The sequence below is a fragment of the Oncorhynchus nerka genome, linkage group LG24 (genome assembly GCF_034236695.1).
Source record: "Oncorhynchus nerka isolate Pitt River linkage group LG24, Oner_Uvic_2.0, whole genome shotgun sequence".
In the NCBI taxonomy this organism is placed as follows: domain Eukaryota; kingdom Metazoa; phylum Chordata; class Actinopteri; order Salmoniformes; family Salmonidae; genus Oncorhynchus; species Oncorhynchus nerka.
In genome coordinates, this window is record NC_088419.1 from 20,539,327 (window position 1) to 20,559,064 (window position 19,738).

The following is a 19,738-nucleotide window of genomic DNA, read 5'->3' on the forward strand; positions in this document are numbered from 1 at the left end:
CAGCTTTGCTTTATCTTGGTTAGGTCGCAGTTGTAAATGAGAACTTGTTCTCAACTGGCCTACCTGGTTAAATAAAGGTGAAAGAAATGTAGGTGTTGTTTACCTGTAAATAGCTCTAACTGGTGCATAATCAAAATGGCAGCATGACTGGGTAAGGGTGTTCTACTTGGAATGACTGAGGGAATTGAGGCTGTCACACTGAGAGGAGAGGTTGGCTGCATCCCAAATTGCACCCTATTACCTATTTCGTCCTCTATTCAGGGCCGGCTCCAGGCATAAGCGACATAAGTGGTGTATATATTATACATATATTATTATTTTTAAATTGGGGGGGGGACTCAGTTGGGGTCTCAACTTACTGTTGAGAATTAGAATAGTATAATAGAAAAGGTTTATGTTCGAAATTTGGTTGTGCACCAGCAATTGTTCTCTTATGTCAGTCATTGACTGTCACTCAAGTAGCCATTTCAGCTAACAATTATTTGATTGGTAAGTAAGTCTAGCCAGCAATCTAAACTAATCATGGCCGAATACCGACCAGGCACGCAGGACACGTGCCCAGGGGACCTGACCTCCAGGAGGCCCACATTGATTTTGTTAGTCACTCTCACTCAGATATCATTAACATGGCATAGGTCATGGCAAAATGGGTAGATTTGCTGGAAATTTGCTTAAAGACTGAAACAATTTCTCTTCACCCAAGGGCAAAATTGGTAGAATTGTATGAACTTTAAAATGTAAATGTTTCTCTCCACCATCAAGAGGGGGGCCCACTAAAGAAAATTGCCCTCGAGAACCACATCCTCCCACAACCAAATTCCCCCTCTCTCTCTCAATTCAATTGAAGGGCTTTATTGGCATGGGAAACATATGTTAACATTGCCAAAGCAAGTGAAGTAGATAATAAACAAAAGTGAAATAAACAATACAAAAATTAACAGTAAACATTTCACTCACAAAAGTTCCAAAATAAATAAAGACCTCTCTCTCTCTCTTTCTGTGCTGAAGAGGTGAACAAGCAGGCACAGGATCAAATCAAATCAAATTTTATTTGTCACATACACATGGTTAGCAGATGTTAATGCGAGTGTAGCGAAATGCTTGTGCTTCTAGTTCCGACAATGCAGTGATAACCAACAAGTAATCTAACTAACAATTCCAAAACTACTGTCTTATACACAGTGTAAGGGGATAAAGAATATGTACATAAGGATATATGAATGAGTGATGGTACAGAGCAGCATACAGTAGATGGTATCGAGTACAGTATATACATATGAGATGAGTATGTAGACAAAGTAAACAAAGTGGCATAGTTAAAGTGGCTAGTGATACATGTATTACATAAGGATGCAGTCGATGATGTAGAGTACAGTATATACGTATGCATATGAGATGAATAATGTAGGGTAAGTAACATTATATAAGGTAGCATTGTTTAAAGTGGCTAGTGATATATTTACATCATTTCCCATCAATTCCCATTATTAAAAGTGGCTGGAGTTGGGTCAGTGTCAATGACAGTGTGTTGGCAGCAGCCACTCAATGTTAGTGGTGGCTGTTTAACAGTCTGATGGCCTTGAGATAGAAGCTGTTTTTCAGTCTCTCGGTCCCAGCTTTGATGCACCTGTACTGACCTCGCCTTCTGGATGATAGCGGGGTGAACAGGCAGTGGTTCGGGCGGTTGATGTCCTTGATGATCTTTATGGCCTTCCTGTAACATCGGGTGGTGTAGGTGTCCACAGGTAGTATTACATTTCAGTACATTTCATTATAGTACAACGGTTTGATTTGTCTAATCTTAGCAATTTCTTCTTAGCTAGCTACATAGCCGTCTTTGTATCATAGATAATTGCGTAATTATCGTATTTCGTCGTCCTAACGCAGTCTACACTGCTATCTGCCCTGCAGCTAGCCAGCTAGCTAACGTCCACCGTCTACCGATTAGCAGCACAACTATTACACTCAACTGAACGACTTGATTAGTGTAGTGTTAGCTAGCTACATAGTTGTCTTTGCTGTCTTCGTATCCAAGATAATTGTGTAGTTTAGAGGGTGTAGTTTTAGAGTGATTATCTTAATTTACCGAGGTTAGCTAGCCAGCTATTTGTCGCCCTTAACGTAGGAGACACTGCTAGCTAGCCAACAGCTAGCCAACGTCTACCGAACAGAACTTCCGCACTCAACAACCCGGTCGCATTTCGCTCGCTCCACAGGTAGTATCACATTTTTCATTTCATTTCATTACAGTACAACGGCTTGATTTGTTTGATCGTAGCTAGCTACATAGCTAGCTACATAGCCGTCTTTGTATCAAAGATAATTGTGTAGTCTAGAGCGATTTCCTAGGTTAGCTAGCCAGCTATTGTCGTTCTTTTAACGCAAGGTAACGTAATCAACACTGCTAGCTAGCCAGCTAGCCCCGAATAGCAGCACAGTAGAAACTATTACACTCAACGGAACGACTTGATTAGTGTAGTGTCAACAACGCAGCCACTGCCAGCTAGCCTACATAGTCAACAACGCAGCCTCTGCCAGCTAGCCTACTTCAGCAGTACTGTATCATTTTAATCATTTTAGTCAATAAGATTCTTGCTACGTAAGCTTAACTTTCTGAACACTCGAGACGTGTAGTCCACTTGTCATTCCAATCTCCTTTGCATTAGCGTAGCCTCTTGTGTAGCCTGTCAACTATGTGTCTGTCTATCCCTGTTCTCTCCTCTCTGCACAGACCATACAAACGCTCCACACCGCGTGGCCGCGGCCACCCTAATCTGGTGGTCCCAGCGCGCACGACCCACGTGGAGTTCCAGGTCTCCGGTAGCCTCTGGAACTGCCGATCTGCGGCCAACAAGGCAGAGTTCATCTCAGCCTATGCCTCCCTCCAGTCCCTCGACTTCTTGGCACTGACGGAAACATGGATCACCACAGACAACACTGCTACTCCTACTGCTCTCTCTTCGTCTGCCCACGTGTTCTCGCACACCCCGAGAGCTTCTGGTCAGCGGGGTGGTGGCACCGGGATCCTCATCTCTCCCAAGTGGTCATTCTCTCTTTCTCCCCTTACCCATCTGTCTATCGCCTCCTTTGAATTCCATGCTGTCACAGTTACCAGCCCTTTCAAGCTTAACATCCTTATCATTTATCGCCCTCCAGGTTCCTCGGAGAGTTCATCAATGAGCTTGATGCCTTGATAAGCTCCTTTCCTGAGGACGGCTCACCTCTCACAGTTCTGGGCGACTTTAACCTCCCCACGTCTACCTTTGACTCATTCCTCTCTGCTTCCTTCTTTCCACTCCTCTCCTCTTTGACCTCACCCTCTCACCTTCCCCCTACTCACAAGGCAGGAAATACGCCGACCTCATCTTTACTAGATGCTGTTCTTCCACTAACCTCATTGCAACTCCTCCAAGTCTCCGACCACTACCTTGTATCCTTTTCCCTCTCGCTCTCATCCAACACTTCCCACACTGCCCCTACTGGATGGTATCGCGCCGTCCCAACCTTCGCTCTCTCTCCCCCCGCTACTCTCTCCTCTTCCATCCTATCATCTCTTCCCTCTGCTCAAACCTTCTCCAACCTATCTCCTGATTCTGCCTCCTCAACCCTCCTCTCCTCCCTTTCTGCATCCTTTGACTCTCTATGTCCCCTATCCTCCAGGCCGGCTCGGTCCTCCCCTCCCGCTCCGTGGCTCGACGACTCATTGCGAGCTCACAGAACAGGGCTCCGGGCAGCCGAGCGGAAATGGAGGAAAACTCGCCTCCCTGCGGACCTGGCATCCTTTCACTCCCTCCTCTCTACATTTTCCTCTTCTCTCTCTGCTGCTAATGCCGCATTCTACCACTCTAAATTCCAAGCATCTGCCTCTAACCCTAGGAAGCTCTTTGCCACCTTCTCCTCCCTCCTGAATCCTCCTCCCCCTCCCCCCCCCCCCTCCTCCCTCTCTGCAGATGACTTCGTCAACCATTTTGAAAAGAAGGTCGACGACATCCGATCCTCGTTTGCTAAGTCAAACGACACCGCTGGTTCTGCTCACACTGCCCTACCCTGTGCTCTGACCTCTTTCTCCCCTCTCTCTCCAGATGAAATCTCGCGTCTTGTGACGGCCGGCCGCCCAACAACCTGCCCGCTTGACCCTATCCCCTCCTCTCTTCTCCAGACCATTTCCGGAGACCTTCTCCCTTACCTCACCTCGCTCATCAACTCATCCCTGACCGCTGGCTACGTCCTTTCCGTCTTCAAGAGAGTGAGAGTTGCACCCCTTCTGAAAAAACCTACACTCCATCCCTCCGATGTCAACAACTACAGACCAGTATCCCTTCTTTCTTTTCTCTCCAAAACTCTTGAACGTGCCGTCCTTGGCCAGCTCTCCCGCTATCTCTCTCAGAATGACCTTCTTGATCCATATCAGTCAGGTTTCAAGACTAGTCATTCAACTGAGACTGCTCTTCTCTGTATCACGGAGGCACTCCGCACTGCTAAAGCTAACTCTCTCTCCTCTGCTCTCATCCTGCTAGACCTATCGGCTGCCTTCGATACTGTGAACCATCAGATCCTCCTCTCCACCCTCTCCGAGTTGGGCATCTCCGGCGCGGCCCACGCTTGGATTGCGTCCTACCTGACAGGTCGCTCCTACCAGGTGGCGTGGCGAGAATCCGTCTCCACACCACGTGCTCTCACCACTGGTGTCCCCAGGGCTCTGTTCTAGGCCCTCTCCTATTCTCGCTATACACCAAGTCACTTGGCTCTGTCATAACCTCACATGGTCTCTCCTATCATTGCTATGCAGACGACACACAATTAATCTTCTCCTTTCCCCCTTCTGATGACCAGGTGGCGAATCGCATCTCTGCATGTCTGGCAGACATATCAGTGTGGATGACGGATCACCACCTCAAGCTGAACCTCGGCAAGACGGAGCCGCTCTTCCTCCCGGGGAAGGACTGCCCGTTCCATGATCTCGCCATCACGGTTGACAACTCCATTGTGTCCTCCTCCCAGAGCGCTAAGAACCTTGGCGTGATCCTGGACAACACCCTGTCGTTCTCAACTAACATCAAGGCGGTGGCCCGTTCCTGTAGGTTCATGCTCTACAACATCCGCAGAGTACGACCCTGCCTCACACAGGAAGCGGCGCAGGTCCTAATCCAGGCACTTGTCATCTCCCGTCTGGATTACTGCAACTCGCTGTTGGCTGGGCTCCCTGCCTGTGCCATTAAACCCTACAACTCATCCAGAACGCCGCAGCCCGTCTGGTGTTCAACCTTCCCAAGTTCTCTCACGTCACCCCGCTCCTCCGCTCTCTCCACTGGCTTCCAGTTGAAGCTCGCATCCGCTACAAGACCATGGTGCTTGCCTACGGAGCTGTGAGGGGAACGGCACCTCAGTAACTCCAGGCTCTGATCAGGCCCTACACCCAAACAAGGGCACTGCGTTCATCCACCTCTGGCCTGCTCGCCTCCCTACCACTGAGGAAGTACAGTTCCCGCTCAGCCCAGTCAAAACTGTTCGCTGCTCTGGCCCCCCAATGGTGGAACAAACTCCCTCACGACGCCAGGACAGCGGAGTCAATCACCACCTTCCGGAGACACCTGAAACCCCACCTCTTTAAGGAATACCTAGGATAGGATAAAGTAATCCCTCTCCCCCCTTAAAAGATTTAGATGCACTACTGTTCCACTGGATGTCATAAGGTGAATGCACCAATTTGTAAGTCGCTCTGGATAAGAGCGTCTGCTAAATGACTTAAATGTAAATGTAATGTAAATGTGTCCTGGAGGGCAGGTAGTTTGCCCCCGGTGATGCGTTGTGCAGACCTCACTACCCTCTGGAGAGCCTTACGGTTGAGGGCGGAGCAGTTGCCGTACCAGGCGGTGATACAGCCCGCCAGGATGCTCTCGATTGTGCATCTGTAGAAGTTTGTGAGTGCTTTTGGTGACAAGCCGAATTTCTTCAGCCTCCTGAGGTTGAAGAGGCGCTGTTGGAACTTAAAACTTCTTCACGACGCTGTCAGTGTGAGTGGACCAATTCAGTTTGTCTGTGATGTGTATGCCGAGGAACTTAAAACTTGCTACCCTCTCCACTACTGTTCCATCGATGTGGATAGGGGGGTGTTCCCTCTGCTGTTTCCTGAAGTCCACAATCATCTCCTTAGTTTTGTTGACGTTGAGTGTGAGGTTATTTTCCTGACACCACACTCCGAGGGCCCTCACCTCCTCCCTGTAGGCCGTCTCGTCGTTGTTGGTAATCAAGCCTACCACTGTTGTGTCGTCCGCAAACTTGATGATTGAGTTGCAGTCGTGGGTGAACAGGGAGTACAGGAGAGGGCTCAGAACGCACCCTTGTGGGGCCCCCGTGTTGAGGATCAGCGGGGAGGAGATGTTGTTGCCTACCCTCACCACCTGGGGGCGGCCCGTCAGGAAGTCCAGTACCCAGTTGCACAGGGCGGGGTCGAGACCCAGGGTCTCGAGCTTGGAGGGTACTATGGTGTTGAATGCCGAGCTGTAGTCGATGAACAGCATTCTCACATAGGTATTCCTCTTGTCCAGGTGGGTTAGGGCAGTGTGCAGTGTGGTTGAGATTGCATCGTCTGTGGACCTATTTGGGCGGTAAGCAAATTGGAGTGGGTCTAGGGTGTCAGGTAGGGTGGAGGTGATATGGTCCTTGACTAGTCTCTCAAAGCACTTCATGATGACGGAAGTGAGTGCTACGGGCGGTAGTCGTTTAGCTCAGTTACCTTAGCTTTCTTGGGAACAGGAACAATGGTGGCCCTCTTGAAGCATGTGGGAACAGCAGACTGGTATAGGGATTGATTGAATATGTCCGTAAACACACCGGCCAGCTGGTCTGCGCATGCTCTGAGGGCGCGGCTGGGGATGCCGTCTGGGCCTGCAGCCTTGCGAGGGTTAACACGTTTAAATGTCTTACTCACCTCGGCTGCAGTGAAAGAGAGACCGCATGTTTTCGTTGCAGGCCGTGTCAGTGGCACTGTATTGTCCTCAAAGCGGGCAAAAAGTTATTTAGTCTGCCTGGGAGCAAGACATCCTGGTCCGTGACTGGGCTGGGTTTCTTCTTGTAGTCCGTGATTGACTGTAGACCCTGCCACATGCCTCTTGTGTCTGAGCCATTGAATTGAGATTCCACTTTGTCTCTGTACTGACGCTTAGCTTGTTTAATAGCCTTGCGGAGGGAATAGCTGCATTGTTTATATTCTGTCATGTTTCCGGTCACCTTGCCCTGATTAAAAGCAGTGGTTCGCGCTTTCAGTTTCACGCGAATGCTGCCATCAATCCACGGTTTCTGGTTAGGGAATGTTTTTATCGTTGCTATGGGAACGACATATTCGACGCACGTTCTAATGAACTCGCACACCGAATCAGCGTATTCGTCAATATTTTTATCTGACGCAATACGAAACATGTCCCAGTCCACGTGATGGAAGCAGTCTTGGAGTGTGGAGTCAGCTTGGTCTGACCAGCGTTGGACAGACCTCAGCGTGGGAGCCTCTTGTTTTAGTTTCTGCCTGTAGGCAGGGATCTGCAAAATGGAGTCTTGATCAGCTTTTCCGAAAGGGGGGCGGGGCAGGGCCTTATATGCGTCGCGGAAGTTAGAGTAACAATGATCCAAGGTTTTACCACCCCTGGTTGCGCAATCGATATGCTGATAAAATTTAGGGAGTCTTGTTTTCAGATTAGCTTTGTTAAAATCCCAAGCTACAATGAATGCAGCCTCCGGATAAATGGTTTCCAGTTTGCAAAGAGTTAAATAAAGTTCGTTCAGAGCCATCGATGTGTCTGCTTGGGGGGGGATATATACGGCTGTGATTCTAATCGAAGAGAATTCTCTTGGAAGATAATGCAACCTACATTTGATTGTGAGGAATTCTAAATAAGTAAGATTCCTTCTGCCTTACTCTATATATGTGCTTGCTATTGTTTGTAAAATATGTAAATATGTAAAATATGCACCAATTTGTAAGTCGCTCTGGATAAGAGCGTCTGCTAAATGACTTAAATGTAAATGTAAAATGTAAATCAGGTGAACAGAAGGATTTGAGTTCCTGTATGTTTCCTTCATCACACCATGTCTCGTTAGTCATGAGGCATACGCCCCCGCCACTCTTCTTACCAGAAAGATGTTTGTTTCTGTCGGCGCGATGCGTGGAGAAACCCGTTGGCTGTACCGCATCGGATAGCATCTCTCCAGTGAGCCATGTTTCCGTGAAGCAGAGAAAGTTGCAGTCTCTGATGTCCCTCTGGAATGCCACCCTTGCTCGGATTTCGTCAACCTTGTTGTCAAGAGACTGGACATTGGAAAGAAGAATGCTGGGGAGTGGTGCGGATGTGAGCTCTCTCTCTCTCTCTCTCTTTCTGTGCTTGAGGGGTGAACAAGCAGGCTCAGGATGTGTGAGCTCTCTCTCTCTCTCTCTCTTTTCTGTGCTTGAGGGGTGAACAAGCAGGCTCAGGATGTGAGCTCTCTCTCTCTCTCTCTTTCTGTGCTTGAGGGGTGAACAAGCAGGCTCAGGATGGGTGAGCTGTCTCTCCCTCTTTCTGTGCTTGAGAGGTGAACAAGCAGGCTCAGGATGTGTGAGCTCTCTCTCTCTTTCTGTGCTTGAGGGGTGAACAAGCAGGCTCGGGATGGGTGAGCTGTCTCTCTCTTTCTGTGCTTGAGAGGTGAACAAGCAGGCTCAGGATGTGTGAGCTGTCTCTCTCTTTCTGTGCTTGAGGGGTGAACAAGCAGGCTCAGGATGGGTGAGCTCTCTCTCTCACACTGAACTCCATTTAAGACCCTCAGCTCAGCAGCATCAGATCCACATTGTCTCATTAGAATATTTGTTCTATGCTACGAGGCCCATTTCCGGCACCTCATTAGTTCTTTGTCTCATTACCCCGTTTTTATTTACAAGTGTCTTTCCTCTTTGTTCCGCCTGAATCCTCCAGCACCACAAATGAGCAAAGGCTACTGTTAGATGATCACAATCTTTTATGATGAGCCATTTTGAGAACAGGGACAAGAGCCACTTTAACTCCTGTGTTTTCCTTTCATCCTGGCTGGCTGTCCTCTTAACACCATGGTAATGTGGGGATATTTTTTTAACAAAGTGCTTTGTTATTGCATTGGGATGTCACATGAAGGAGTGAACCACACAAGGGATCAATCTCTTCAAGGCAGAAACCCACAGGAAACACACACAGCACAGCTAACTACGTCAAGACTCTGCCCTAAATTGTGCCCTATTCCCTTTATAGTGCACTTCTTCCAACCAGGGCCCATATATTGGAAATAAGGTACTATCTGGGATGCAGATCATAAATATTAACTGGGCTTTCACACCACTACTAATTGATTCTCTGGTGAGAGATAAAATATGAAACATAATTTACACCTACTCTGCTGTTGGCACTTCCCCTTCGTAATGACTAGCTGTGGAAAATAACCAAATTATTGGAATGCAACATAATGAGTCGGCATTTTTTCTTTTCCAAAGTTTCCACCCAATTTTCTCTGTTTGTGGTTGGAGTGATGTACAGTGTCTGTCCATTTTCCTCAAACGAAAGTATCCGCAAACTGCAAACTAGTAATTGCGAATTATGGAGGACAGATTATATATCATCCCAATTGTTACTTTTAGGTGTTTCATAAACTCCTGAATTGAAATCCTAATGTGTGCTGGCTGTTTAGAGGACTTCTTCATGCATACAGCATACCATTTGGGGGACACACCATGTGTCTGTAAAGTGACTGATGAGGAAATGAAAAAAATCGGTCTTTCTCCCTCTGCTTGTGGATACAGCTTCTTCCACAGCATGACAAAATGCCATGATGACAGCTTGTAACCCAGGCTGTTAGGGAGAGCCCACCACTCAATAGAGGCGCATACACACATAAACACACTTTGAAAGAGCACATGCTGTTGCCACTGCAGGTGTCCGTCCCACAGTCAGACTTCAGGGTCTTTATCACATGCTGTCATGCAGCTCCCCAGAGTCTCTCCCCTCGGCCTACTCTCACTGACTAGCAACATTCTTCTTTGGCTCGACTTATTCCTACCACACATTTAAATCCTATAGTATATTTGTGTGTGTGGTTGTGTGTGAGTGAGTGAGTGTTTCTCATGTATTCATCTCTCGTCTTCTGATTTTCACAAATTAGTCAATCGCCTTGTGAACTTTAGAAGTTTACTTTTGTCCAAATAAAAGAGCTGCGTATTTCCCTGTGGAGGTCATCATGATTAAAATAGTAAAAGTCACATTTAAGTAAGAGCTCTCTGCAGCTTTATCACACAATTTTAAGTTAATTTGAAATTGTGCTCATTTGCTACATGTGATTGGCCATGCTGTGGTGGCACTAAATATTTAAAGGACCCCCAATAGGAAGTTGACGCCACTATTTCAACGTATTTTCTAGTCCGAGAAGGGAAATTCACGTTTATGTTCCACCCACGAAGAATGACGAAGGCTACTTATACATATTCACAAATTGGGTGTGGGGAATTTCCACGTGGAGTTGATAAACATCAACAAATAAGACACTGACAGCTGTCAGTGTCGCTAGCTATCATGCTAACATTATCTAGCTAGCTATCTTGCTAACCTTATCTAGCTAGTTATCCTTCTGACCTTATCTAGATAGCTAATGTTATTTGTTGTTGCTGTTTTTTTTTTACTACCCCGTATTGAAAAGATTAGTCAGTTGGCTCTATCGCTGTTTCTGGAGCTGGATTTGTCATCAACATTGATTTAGGGAAAACTTTGCCACAGATGGAACCCACTGGCATATCTTTGACTTTGCCATCTATTGCTATGTCCAAAGTTATGGCATTTCCATATATTGCAGCCACAAATCCGCCATGGAAAAATACTGAACAAAAATATAAACGCAACATGGAAAGTCTTGGTCCCATGTTTCATGAGCTGAAATAAAAGACCCCAGAAATGTTCCATATGCACAAAATAATATTATTTCTCTCAATTCTTTCAGCACAATTTTTTTTACATCCATGAGCATTTCTTCTTTGCCAAGATAATCCATCCACCTGACAGGTGTGGCATATCAAGAAGCTGATTAAACAGCTTCTTCACCTGAGGGACCGTCTGAGACCAGCCAGCCGGACAGCTGGTGAAACTGTGGATTTGCACAACTGAAAAATTTCTGCACGACAGAAACAGAAACCGTCTCAGGGAAGCTCATCTGGGTGCTCCTCGTCCTCACCAGGGTCTTGACCTAACTGCAGTTTGGACTCGTAACTGACTTCAGTGGGCAAATCTTCATCTTCGAGAGATACTGTACAGAGATACTGTGATGAGATCCTGAGGCCCATTCTTGTGCCATTCATCCGCTGCCATCACCTCATGTTTCAGCATGACAATGCACGGCACCGTGTCGCAAGGATCTGTACACAATTACTGGAAGCTGAAAATGTCCCAGTTCTTCCATGGCCTGCATAATCACCAGACATGTCACCCATTGATCATATGTGGGATGCTCTGGATCGACGTGTACGACAGCATGTTCCAGTTCCCGCCAATAATCAGTAGCTTCACACAGCCATTGAAGAGGAGTGGGACCACATTCCACAGCCTGATCAACTCTATGTGAAGGAGATGTGTTGCGCTGCATGATGCAAATGATGGTCACACCAGATACTGACTGGTTTTCTGATCCACACCCCTACCTTTTTTTTAAGGTATCTGTATTTCCAGTCATGTGAAATCCATAGATTAGGGCCTAATTTATTCATTTCAATTAACTGATTTCTTGATATGAATTGTAACTCAGTAAAATCTTTGAAATTGCTGCATATTTTTCTTCAATGTAGTTAGAAAAAATATGAAGCTCCGGTAATATGGATAACTATTGAAAGATAGCTGATATGTGTTTTTCTACATTGTAATGGACACGATGCTTTAGCTGCGGAACAGCAAAGCCAAGTCAGCCCATGCTCGTGGTTCTCACAGGGGAAGTGAAATGATAGGCTACAATAACTTTGCTCATGATCATGCATCCCGCAAATGACATGTATCGAACTTCCTTGAATTTTCTTTCACCTTTTCATTATCTGGTTTGTAGCTAACGTTACACCAGTCAAAACTTTAGCTGTCAAAACCCTTCATCTTGGGGTGACGGGGGGAGCGGGTTTGCAAAGTGCTATCATATCACACAATTATTCTAGTTATATATTTAAAAAAAAAATATATATATATATATATATATATATATATACACAGACTAGCTCAAAAACAAGTGGAAATTGCTAAATTATCCAATGGATTATGATACTTTTCAGGTCAAAAAAAAGTGGAGTTGCAAAACGTTAGCAGCCCTTGTTTTAATTTACTCCATGGCCCAGGCTACCAAGTGGACACAAGGCTGTTTGACTCATCTGTTTTGCAGAAAGGAATAAGTTTGCGGCTGTTTCTGATTAGCCCTGAAATTAAATGTAGGCTGAACATATCATGTAGGAAAAGATTCACTCAGATTTGCACGAAGTGGGCATTTCAAATTTGTCACTTCAAGCCCAAATATGTCATACTTTGACTAAAATGATGACTTATTGACTTAAATTGTGTGCAACATCATGGGTATGCTCTGGCCATCGCTCAAAAAAGTGGATTTCTACTGGGGTGTGTGTTTAAGGAAAAGTTAACATGAAACATTGATAGCCTGAGAGGACGTGACCTTATTTCCCCTCCTCCTGAAGCAGTGACCAAATTGAAATGACCTTTCTCCGGTTTTCCAAATGGGCCACAAATATATTGACAACATTAAGAAAAAGTAACTTCCTCAAAGTGATGAATAAAGTGCCGAGGTGTGGCTCTCTATTGAGTGGAATGTAAGACGGGCATCATATTGGGGATTGAATCAGTAGCTGACTGCTAATTAGCCTCTCATTTCCCATTGGAGATATGGACTGGGGTAGTTGGACACAGATGGCCACTGAGGCGTAGCAGACTGAAGGAAGGAGCCGCCTAGTGTAGCTAGGAGCAGGGACCGGGAAATTGCAGTCAATCAGAGCATAGCCCAGGCGTCCGACTTAACGAGGCTCGGTCTGTCATGTTCAAGCGGCATCACTACAACTAGAGGCCTTACCTCTCTGTGTTCTCTGGACTGTGTCCTAAATAGCACCTTTGCATTCCTTCTATATTGCACACTAGTGTCCTCGTCAAAAGTAATGCACTTTATAGGGAATAGGATGCCATTTGGGACGCACACTGAGTCTGTCACTGTATAGAGGCATCACAACTAGACACCTTCCCTCTCTGTGTTTACTGGGTCTCCAGTGCTGTCAGGGTCTGCTGAGCAGTGAGACAAGCGTTTAAGCTGTTTAAGACCGAGGGACAGCCCTGTTTTAGGACGCTCCCTCATTAAGTAGTGGACCTTTATACCCTCCTCTCTGATATTGGCTTTCTCCACAAATCACCTTTTCAATCAGGTTGGAGGATAGTTGTATCACATCAATCATAACCGGTATAACCGACACATCATAACCGGTATAACCGACACATTCCATTTGTTTGGTGCCTCCCCATTAAGGCTGAGTAGCAGACTAGCAGTGTATACAGTACCTCTGGGTGTGAGTAGGGCTCAAAGTGGTATGTTTGAAATGACTGATTTCATTCTGAAGTGCTCATTATTAAGGTTAAGGGACTCTATCATTCCAATCTCTCTCCTTATCCTTAATCTCTGTATGTGGGCCAGTAGAAAATAAGTCAAGTAGTGTCACCTTGGACTCCACACATACCAAGGCAAAATGATTGTAAAAACCTTCAAAACATCTAATGGGGCATGAAACAGAGATGGTATTGTTTCACTGGTTTGATCATTTGGTTTATTGTTTTGCTGGTTTTTGTCCTTTGGAAATGGCAATGCAAACATTTGGCCCATGGAGAGAGTGTGTATGACAGAGTGGACAGAATTTAGAGTGTTCCAAACTCTGCGGTCTTCTCCACATACTGTAGAAAAGGTATTTTTATCCACCATGCTCTCATAAAAGCATGCCTCGTAGGACTAAAGAAGTAGCCTACATTTATGACTATAGTAGAGCTGATGTCAAAATAACAGTAAAAAGAGATGATTCAACAACAAATCTGTAGATTTCCATCTCTGTAGATCCGAGAGTCATGGAAGTGCACGTTTCAATTTCATGACAGAATGTAAGATCTGAGCTACTCTTATATCAACAGTTTTCTATATAACTAAGGTTAAACAATTCTATAGATTTTTTTTGTTCAAGCATCTATCTTTCGACTGTTATTTTGACATCAGTCTCAAAGTTAAGTCAACATACGTTTACTACTACCAGACTATCCTATATACAGAATAGGAACATGGAGTGTGTGAGGGGTTGTCACTCATCCACTCTAACCAACATCAAACAGAAGAAGAATTACATCCTTGATTAATCGGTGCAATTACTGGCATGGGTAGATTGATGGGTCTTGTGAAGAATTTAATTTGGCTGTAGGAGTGCTTCAAAGATTCATGAGGGGGGAAAGGGCTGGGGACTATCTCTATTGAAGCAGACTCTTAGTATTCCAGCCACATCCAGCCAGAGGAGAGGAGGCAGAGCCAGCACCCACCCATATGAGGACAGCAAGCTCTTCTGGTGAGCTCAGCCGAGCGCCTGAACTCTTAAATCTGGGCTAAATCTCCTGGCCTCCACACAGGTCAGTCGCTCGCTAGGGGATGGGATGGCCTTGGTGACAACAAGTATTTTTGAAGATCACCTGAAAAAGCAACCTGGTCTCAGAACATTTAGTATTATTCATTATGTAAATCCAAGACACTCCATTTACTATGATATGTTATGTTTTGTATGATATGTATTAATTTGTGGATGTTCAGCACCCATTATGTTACAAATTACAAATCGTATTATATGTTACGAATTTGCAAAATGTACAATATGTTATGAATTAGCTAAATGTACAATATGTTATGAATTTGCAAATGTATGATATGTTACGAATTCTAGCTAGATGGCTAGGTGCTAACGTTAGTTAGCTCGCTAACATTAGCAAGGCTAGAGGTTTGGGTTAGGGTTAAGTTTAGGGGTTAGGTTAAAAAGGGTTAAGGTTAGGCTTATATGAAGGGTCAGCTAAAATAATTAAGGTTAGGGTTAGGGGAGGGTTTAGCTAACATGCTAAGGAGTTTCAAAGTAGCTAAAAAGTAGTAAGTAGTTGAAAACTTGCTAATTGGCTAAAATGCTAAAGTTGTTCGTGAGATTCAAACTCGCAAACTTTAGATTGCTAGACGTACGCGTTATACGCCCACCCATCAACCCCAACCAAACACCCTAAGTAACCATCTGTCTTATGTAATCATACCAAAGGTAACATATCATACTAAATGGAATGTCTCGGATTTACGTACAGAACAATATGTAATGATCTGAGACCAGGTTGGAAAAGGATGCAACTAGGATGCTGCTTTCAGTGGCTGATAGGTAAAATGAGACAGATTGAGACATGAATGGTTTTGGTTTTGAACTATCTCTCCCCTACTTTTCCTGACGCTGACTTTTAGGAGTCCTGAAATGTTCCACTTTTATTCTTAGCATCGTTCTTTTATTAACCACTTTTATTAACCTCTTTATTAACCTATTTAAAGGGATCTGGTCATGTAATTCTGACTGTGGTAATAGGCCAATTCTGCAATAAATACATTTTCCTAAGAATCCCACGTACTCTCAGTTTTTGTGTTTATTTTGTGTTTTTCAGTTTGTAATTATGTAATCTCTCGTGGGAAGATCTATGTTAACATAACTGGTACCATATCTGTCTGGAAATAATTTGGGATGCGTGGGGTAACGAGCAGCAGTAGTTCCAAGGTTTGGGTTTGTCATTTGGACAAATCACGTGTTAGCATCTTTCGAATTTGGGAATGGGAGGGGACATTTGGCCGATCACTTGCCCGTAACTTGCAAAGCGAGACGGTCGCATCTCTTAAATCCTTCTCTTAACAAGTAGGAACCCAGAACATAATCGAGCAGCTGACCAATTACTTAAGACTTTAGTTCTGGGTTTACCGATTCGTATGTATGTGCTCCCTATTGCCTCCTGCCAAATGAATAGCTTCTAGTACCTCAGAGGTTGATTGAAGTAGCAGTGTTTGAGAAACATTGAGAAACAGTTTCATAACACTCTGTTTGATTCAGTGTTGATGTACACCCACTTCTTCATGGAGAAACAACATACAATCCTTCTTTCGTGTATCCATCCCTGTTTATAATTGAATGGGCGACCCCGAGCTAACATCAAACAGAGCAAAGGGAAATGCAATAAACAGTGCTGTGGTGAATGACGCAGTGGTGGGCTGAGTGGAGCGGCTATCTGGACAGCTCAGGCCTGGCTGGCACAAACAGGGAGTGTTTGATTGCCATACTCTTTTGATGGCTCTGTCCATCACTCTCCAGATGGACTCAGTCGTCTTGATAAATAGAGAAGCAGAGAGGCAGTCAGAGGAGAGGCTCTTCCATCACACAGGACTGGAGGTCTCTGGGGCCGAGGAGATGTGGATGACTCAGAGGGAGGGGGGGTAAGGACATCTTGTCTGTGTGGCTTGTACGGGGTCTGAATACACACCAGGCACCCAAGGAGTTACAATCAAGTGTTTGATGTTTTTCCTCATGCTAAGAGATTCTATTCACCGGTTCATAGTTTAATCAGTGAGTAATGGCACCGGAGTGGATGCCTGCCATTTTATGGGCTCTTAACCAACCGTGCTATTTTGTTTGTTTTTTCGCATTGTTTGTAACAGATTTTATACATAATGTTGCTGCTACTGTCTCTTATGACCGAAAAGAGCTTCTGGACATCAGAACAGTGATTACTCACCTTGAATTTGACAAATAATTTTTCTTTAATGAGTTGGACGAGAGGGATTTATGCCACAACTTTGTCCCTGACCTGTTTGGCGAGCTCTTTGGACTTCATAGTGCCACTTCCTTGGTGGTGCCCCTTGTTTAGAACACCAGTCTCAATGTCAACAGTGAAGAGGCGGCTCCGGGATGCTGGCCTTCTAGGCAGGGTTGCGAAGAAAAAGGCATATCTCAGACTGGCCAATAAAAATAAAAGATTAAGATGGGGAAAAGAACACAGACACTGGACAGAGGAACTCTGCCTAGAAGGCCAGCATCCTGGAGTTGCCTCTTCACTGTTGACGTTGAGACTGGTGTTCTAAACAAGGGGCACCACCAAGGAAGTGGCACTATGAAGTCCAAAGAGCTCGCCAAACAGGTCAGGGACAAAGTTGTGGCACCACAACAAACCTGCCAAGAGAGGGCCACCCACCAAAACTCACAGACCAGGCAAGAAGGGCATTAATCAGAGAGGCAACAAAGAGACCAAAGATAACCCTGAAGGAGCTGCAAAGCTCCACAGCGGAGATTGGAGTATCTGTCCATAGGACCACTTTAAGCTGTACACTCCACAGAGCTGGGCTTTACGGAAGAGTGGCCAGAAAAAAGCCATTGCTTAAAGAAAAAAAAGAAAACATGTTTGGTGTTTGCCAAAAGACATGTGGGGGACTCCCCAAACATACGGAAGAAGGTACTCTGGTCAGATGAGTAAGATTTAGCTTTTTGGCCATCAAGGAAAATGTTATGTCTGGCGCAAACCCAACACCTCTCATCACCCCGAGAACTTCAGTCCCTGCCGATGAAAACATCCCCACAGCATGATACTGCCACCACCATGCTTCACTGGGGATGTTTTTCATCGGCAGGGACTGGGAAACGCATCAGAATTGAAGGAATGATGGATGGCGCTAAATACAGGGAAGTTCTTGAGGGAAACCAGTTTCAGACTTACAGAGATTTGAGACTGGGACGGAGGTTCACCTTCCAGCACGACAATGACCTTAAGCATACTGCTGAAGCAACACTTGAGTGGTTTAAGGGGAAACATTTGTCTTGGAATGGCCTAGTCAAAGCCCAGATCTCAATCCAATTGAGAATATGTGGTATGACTTAAATATTGCTATAGACCAGCGGAATCCTTCCAACTTGAAGGAGCTGGAGCAGTTTTGCCTTGTGGCTAGATGTGCCAAGCTTATAGAGACACCCAAAGAGACTTGCAGCTGTAATTGCTGCAATAGGTGACTCTACAAAGTATTGACTTTGGGGGGGTGAATAGTTATGCATACTCAGGTTTTCTGTTTTTTTGGTCTAATTTCTTGTTTGTTTCACAATAAAAAATATTTTTTATCTCCAAATTGGTGGGCATGTTGTGTAAATCAAGTGATACAAACCCCCCAAAAATAAATGTTAATTCCAGGTTGTAAGGCAACAAAATAGAGAAAATGCCAAGGGTGGTGAATACTTTCGCAAGCCACTGTAACACTGAAACATGCGTGAGAGCATCAGCTGTTCCGGACAACTGTGTGATCATGCTCTCCATAGCCGATGTGATTAAGAACTTTAAACAGGTAAACATTCACAAGGCAGCAGGGCCAGACAGATTACCAGGATGTGTACTCCGAGTATGCAATGACCAACTGGCAAGTGTCTTCACTGACATTTCCAACCTCTCCCTGTCTGAGTCTGTAATACCAACATGTTTCAAGCAGACCACCATAGTCCCTGTGCCCAAGAACACTAAGGTAACCTGCCTAAATGACTACCAACTCGTAGCACTCACGTCTGTAGCCATGAAGTGCTTTGAAAGGCTGGTCATGTCATGGCTCACATCAACACCATTATACCAGACACCCTAGACCCACTCCAATTTGCATACCACCCCAACAGATCCACAGATGATGCAATCTCCACACTGCCCTTTCCCACCTGGACAAAAGGAACACCTATGTGAGAATGCTATTCATTGACTTCAGCTCAACACCATAGTTCCCTCAAAGCTCATCACTAAGCTAAGGACCCTGGGACTAAACACCTCCCTCTGCAACTGGATCCTGGACTTCCTGATGGGCCGCCCCCAGGTGGTAAGGGTAGGTAACAACACATCCGTCATGCTGATCCTCAACACAGGGGCACCTCAGGGGTGCGTGCTCAGTCCCCTCCTATACTCCATGTTCACTCATGACTGCACAGCCAGGCACGACTCCAACACCATCATTACATTTGCAGATGACACAACAATGGTAGGCCTGATCACCGACTACGACGAGACAGCCTGTAGGGAAGGGGTCAGAGACCTGGCTGTGTGGTGCCAGGACAACAACCTCTCCCTTAACGTGATCAAGACAAAGGAGATGATTGTGGGCTGCAGGAAAAGGAGGACCCAGCACACCCCCATTCTCAGCTACTGGGCTGTAGTGGAGCAGGTTGAGAGTTTCAAGTTCCTTGGTGTCCAAATCACCAACAAACTAACATGGTCCAAGCACACCAAGACAGTCATGAAGAGGGCATGACAAAACATATTCCCCCTCATGAGACTGAACATATTTGGCATGGGTCCTCGGATCCTCAAAAGGTTCTACAGCTGCACCATCGAGAGCATCCTGACTAGTTGTATCATTGCCTGGTATGGCAACTGCTCGGCCTCAGACCACAAGGCACTACAAAGGGTAGTGCGTTTGGCCCAGTACATCACTGGGGCCAAGCTTCCTGCCATCCAGGACCTCTATTCCAGGCGGTGTCAGAGGAAGGACCGGAAAATTGTCAAAGACTCCAGCCACCCTAGTCATAGACTGTTCTCTCTGCTACCGCAAGGCAAGCAGTACCGGAGCACTAAGTCTAGGTCCAAGAGGGTTCTAAACAGCTTCTATCCCGAAGCCATAA